General features: G+C 36.4%; 1 long non-coding RNA gene and 1 other non-coding gene across 2 annotated transcripts; both read right to left on the bottom strand.

Annotated features, from left to right (window-relative positions):
• Positions 1-835: 835 nt before the first annotated feature.
• LOC110931704 lies at positions 836-1,345 on the bottom strand. Its single transcript, XR_004888439.1, has 3 exons — positions 1,274-1,345; positions 1,150-1,193; positions 836-951 (listed from the first exon to the last, which is right to left on the bottom strand). It is a non-coding gene; the product is annotated as an uncharacterized LOC110931704 (long non-coding RNA).
• Positions 1,346-5,184: 3,839 nt separating this feature from the next.
• Positions 5,185-5,308, bottom strand: LOC118491049. The gene has a single exon (XR_004890274.1). It is a non-coding gene; the product is annotated as a small nucleolar RNA snoR80 (small nucleolar RNA).
• Positions 5,309-5,981: the final 673 nt, after the last annotated feature.

The raw sequence follows: 5,981 nt of genomic DNA on the forward strand, positions 1-5,981 counted from the left end.
GCCACCTACAAAGAGAAGAATAGTAACTCAATAATTTATCTTTTACGTACAAGATGTCTTAAACGCTCGAATTCTCCTGCAAGAACAGCTCCCGTAAAGTGCTCAACTTCAATCTGACAAGAACACATGTTTTAAATATAAGTGGATTATGTTGATGAATTTAAACTTGGTAGGAAAGGTGAGACTAAAAGAATGTAGGTCGGTCGGTCATACTTCTTTGAGATGCATGCAGTCTTGTAATATCATAACCTCCAGATGTTGTCCACCACCATTGGCACCAAGGTTCATGTAATCCAAACCTTTAATTAATATTATACAATTAAAGATGGCAAAAACAGGCAGGTTAGGACTCAAAAAGTTGGTAACGGGTCAAAACACGTAATATCAGCATGGGTTGATGTGGTTGGGTAAATTGGCCATATTAACCCATTCATAAGTAAATGGGCCATATAAACACCTCAAATCCAACAGACAAATAACTCATAAGTATCATTTAGTAATTGGAGTATAAGGTTCTCCTTACTTCAAAAAGGCACCCGTGAATGAATAAGGCGTTGAGAAATCAACAATTTTCAATTTGCGAAGCCCCTGAAACATAGATTAACACATTAGACTTGAACTTATTCACAAGTTCTAGCTCTTTATCAAAAGAAAGTTACTGTATATAAAAAAGAGAGCGAACAATGTTAATTATATGGCAGAAATACTCACTTCTGTGATATTTGATCTACTTTGATGTACTTTTATCACAAGTATAATCAGATATTAAGATATAAAAACATTCATAGAAAAGGAAATCCAATTAGGGAAGGAAGTTCCGGAAACATACCTTGACCAGCATACAGGCCTTGTAATCATGCAACTTGAATCCTTTTAGTGCCAAGGTTGTTATATTAGGGCAACTGTGCACGAATTCATAGCAGGTTGGGTGTTTCAAACCATCATCTCTACCTGTGTATCATAATACAAATTACACATCATTAAACTTAAAACCAAAGCGCCAATTTCCCTCTAGATTCCGAAGAATTCTTTCGCACAACATATTCCTTTAACCATTTATGATATATTAAACGCTTTTATAGTGCCAAAACTGATGCTAAAAACAGAGAGCTTAAATACAAAAGGCTATTAACGTGTGACGGTTAATACCTAATTTGATTGTAATACGCCCTCGCGCCGGCTTAATGCCAGTCCTGAACATACATTAAGCAATACAGAAACTTAAGTTTTATGGTAGATTAAGCAGTTAATCGCAACGGAAACTGAAACAGACCTCCGTATATGTTCCGAATGATTTCCTGTTGTTTCTCCACCGGCTAACCTTGCATTTGACATCACAATTGATGCTCCGGCATTTTATAGATATAGAGATAGATATTAGGTATACAATAACAACTGATTGTTGCGGTTTGTATAGATGTGGAGATGAAAGAGAATTGAAGAACCTAATAGTCGTAGAATTTGACAAGGCGAGGCTTGCCTTGATCGTTAATTACAATAACCGCTCGTATCATCGCCGGCGATTACGTCACTTTCCGGTGAGATATTTGTGTTGCGGACTCGAGGTTTGACAAGGCGAGGCTTGCGTTGATCGTTAATTACAATAACCACTCGTATCATCGCCGACAATTACGTCACTTTCCGGTGAGATATTTGTGTTGTAGACTCGAGGTTTGTTTGGAAGGGGATGTTAACGGAAAAGGACGCAATTGGATAGAGAGCGATGGAGGGGAATGGGGGAAAATGTAGGTTTGAGATACATCAGTCTCTTTAAAAGGAAGTTCAGGAACGTGGGGAGGAGACGACGTGGATTAAATCAGAAAACCGTTCAAAACTTCCTCATTTTTTTATGAGAGAAAGTCTAACTTCCTTGAACTGCCAGTATTACAGTTTTTATTTGAGTTTAAAGGGTCAAGATCAAAAGTTGATGAGTTTAGATGGCTAAGATTATCCTAAAAGTTGGTTAGACTTAATGGGTTCCATATATATATGTAATTGATATTAAGCATTCCTCTCTCTCTCTCTCTCTCTCTCTCTCTATTTCTCTCCCTCACTTTCACTCTCTGTTTCGCATACCTTGTTTTTTAAGCCTTTCCCAATTATCGTAGTACAAAACCACTGTATCCTCGTCAGGCACAAAGTCCATATGCCTTTATCTCACCTGCACCTTATGCATCACTAAGATGCCTCTTACCGCACCTATATGTATCTCCTTCATAAGGTGAGTTGAGTATTCGACAATCTTGTTGTGGAGCCTCTGTAAAGGGATGATGGCCACTTCTTCAAGAATATCCTTGCTAGTGTAGAATTAAGTGTAATCTTTAAGTAGTAACACTCGATTTCTTAACGGGAGGCCTTCTTCATGGTTTAGGCATGAACGCGACCCATGGGTCACGACGATTTGTTTTTGCTCCGATGACCTTCAATTGGAATTTCAAAGGATTGGCTCTAATGATGGTGGTGATGACTCGCCAACACCACATGCCGGTACCAATCAGGCCTCTAGTGAGGTCGCCAAGGCATACTTTGTTTGTAGATTAGAGGTGAAAATATTCTATAGTGGTTTTTAAGGAGTGAGAGAAGAGGGTGTTGGGATAACAATGAGTTATTTGATAATTATGAAAAAATGTGGTTAACTTTGAAACACAAGATCCCTAATATTAATATGGTTGAAATTAAAACTTGTGTTAGCATATTGTTAATTAAAGATGTGCATATATCATATATCATATACATGTCCCTGTGCAACTAATGTAATAACCAAGAATGAAGATGAAGAATTACAAACATGAAAGGAATAAATATCATGAATTATGAAGAGTGGGTTTAAAATCATCTATTGGATCAGGTACAAATATATATTAATTAAGTTTCATAGGTTTTAAAATTGGAAAAACCCGTAAACCACACACTACCTCAAGTGTAACGGTCGTAAGTAGTAAAACAAGTAAGTCCAAGTATCGAACCGTGGACACAATCTAGCGACTTTTGATACTAGACTTCAATCGACACCTAGCCTAATAATTTGGTTTTTGGGAAAATGGTTTTTAAACTAAATAATAAATAAAGCAAATAAATCAACGCCGACAAAACAGAGCAAACCCATGACACTTAGTGATAAATTCATATGCTATGAGGAAACAACTACATAGGTCTAGAATCCTACCTGCAACCTACAACTCTCTGAATTGGACAATGGAATGACTATCGGATTTCTAAAAATACGACTAACTCAGAAAACCCTAAAGACTGCTAGATCACCTCCCGGTCTCACTAACACCTCTCAGAAAATCCTAAGATGGATGCGTAAATCACCGGCTACTAGTTTGGATCACCTATCGGTCTCTCCTCACTAGGGAATGCTAAGGTACCCAAATGACTCGCTCACCTCCCGGTCTCACTAAGCACAACACACCCTAAAGTATGAAGGGGTAATCTAAGGTTATTGACAATAACTCAAGTTGCTAGGGAACCAAGGAAAATAAGCAAGGATCACCTCCCGATCTCACCTTTAACCTAAACCTAAGGACAAGACAAACCGACATTTTATCTCCTCCTGGGTCTCAACAGTCGCAAAAGACTAGTTTTAAAGAATAACACAGTTTCTTATAGGGTTATCTAAGACAAGAAACCACTAGATTGAAAACCACTAAAACAAAGGCTATGGAAAATCACGATAAACCCTAGATTTGCACCTACCAAAGCAACAAACTAGAACAATCGCAAAGCAACAATCATGAAAACTAATTATTATTAGTATTCATACGCATCACCATCATCAATACAAAGATATTTTACCAAAACATTACGCAAAAATCACATTAAAATCAAAACTCATAAATCAAAAAGTAATCATCAAATCAACCTGAGTAGTATAAAAGTTTAGCTACTAATCAAGTTTAAACACAAAACGTCTCAAGACCGGATCTGAAAGTAACAGAAATCATGGTTTCAATGTTTGCAAAGCGTATAAACATATGTAAAACCAAACCCTTAGCGCTCCAAGCTTCAATCTGTCAATCCTAAGCCTTGTAATCTTCAAGAAAAGCTCCAAAATCGCCTTAAAACTGCTTTGAACTCGTCTAGTTGTGGAATTTGTGAGACCCTACGGCTGTAGGGTTTTAAATAGAATTTTTTTTCGCAAATTTGCACCCCTTGCAGACGGCATGGCTTATGATTTGCAATCGGCGGAATAACTCCCCTTGCGGTCCGCAAGGGGTCGTCAGCAGCTTCTTTTTATTTTTCTTTCTTTTCTTCAACATGCATTCCCGAGACCTCTTCAATCCTTGATTATTTTTAGCTCGTTCTCAGCTCCTTTTCATATCGAGACCTGCATTTACATAAACAAATCAAAAGTACACTTAAACCTACTAAAAACGACTCAAAACGAATTAATTATTATACAAAACACATAGATATATGACAGTATTTTGCAACATGTCAAATATCCCCACCTAATCTTTTGCTTGTCCCAAATCAAAATCCAAAAAAAAAAAAACATATCCAACTTCAACACTTAACAAAAACGGAAGCCTCAAACACAATCAAAAGTAGGATACCAAACCCTCAAGCATAGCGGTCTCACTACACTTACATGGTTCAAAAGGCTGACCAATTAATATGTTGCATTTCTTATGTGTATCATCGGTGTGGTCTATCTATGGGTATTATATAGTAATACTAAGTAAAACTTGAATATAGTGCTTGCGTGAATGTTACTTAATTGATCTATCTCTATAAATGCAAAGTTTTAAACCTTTGTAAAATCAAAACTCCTTCAAAGAAACATGACAGTTTGAAAACTTAATCAAGATGAACATGATGTTTCAAGAATAGCAATTTATAAGGTAAAACAAATTTAGTGTTGAAACCAGGGCCGGCAAACCCGTGCCGTCGCCCGAGGCCCAAAATTTCAAAGGGCCCGAAAAGTCTTTATAAGGTTGTATATAAGTATTAAATTATATATTTAGTATATTTTTTCAATTATTATGCAAAAAAGTATTGGTGGTGTATTGGTAAAAACTATCTCAAAATAATGCAAAGGTTTGAGTCTTTGCTCTATTACTAACTTTTTATTTTTGTAATTCATTTACCCTTAACCATAATTTTGGGCCCAATTCTTTTCGTCGCCCGAGACCTAAATTTTTCAAGAGTTTTCGGGGATGGCTCTGGTTGAAACAAAAATGTTGTATGAGGTGTTTCCATGATACAATAGCATTGACAAGCCATCGATCACGATACCGACAAATATTGATTTGGCGTCCGAGCCATACACAACGAGGAACCAAATTCATCCTCCAGACTTGGTAAATGGACACGGGTCTTCAAAATTCTTGTAAAACTACCCAACAAACATGCACATAATATTTGTGCATGGTATATGATATTGTAGTATAGCATAGATTAGAAAACAATAATAGAAAAAAAGATATATTTTTAAGGTTTAAATCTAAAATAAACACAAGCTAGCGATGAAATACATGTTTGTTTGGGTGGACTTTTGGCCTCACAAATCCAATGAACCATACTCAGTGACATGTATGATTTTTAATATAAGCCAATAAATGATCCCGCCACATAACTTAATTTTACATAACCCAAACAAATTCAAAAACATAAACTATTCGACCAAGAAGTCTGATTTCACAAAAAGTCTTCTTTTTGCAGTCTTACACCAAAAGGAGTACCTATATATCAACAAAAACAAAAAATAAAAATGTAGAGCTCATGAAAGGTGTACCAAAAACGAGAATACCAACCACCATCTTGCATGCACTTGAAAGAAGATATCTTAGTACCTGAAACAGCAACGCTAATAATACATTAATTCCCAGATCTGATTGAGAATGTACTTAACAATTACACAATGACTGAGTATTGATGATTGTTATTATGTACCTCCCAATGTCCATAGTTAAATAGGCGAGAATCCAACATCCAATGATAACCCCATTCTCCCGAGTGAAAGTAATGACTATCCG

The sequence above is a fragment of the Helianthus annuus genome, chromosome 3 (assembly GCF_002127325.2).
Source record: "Helianthus annuus cultivar XRQ/B chromosome 3, HanXRQr2.0-SUNRISE, whole genome shotgun sequence".
In the NCBI taxonomy this organism is placed as follows: Eukaryota; Viridiplantae; Streptophyta; class Magnoliopsida; order Asterales; family Asteraceae; genus Helianthus; species Helianthus annuus.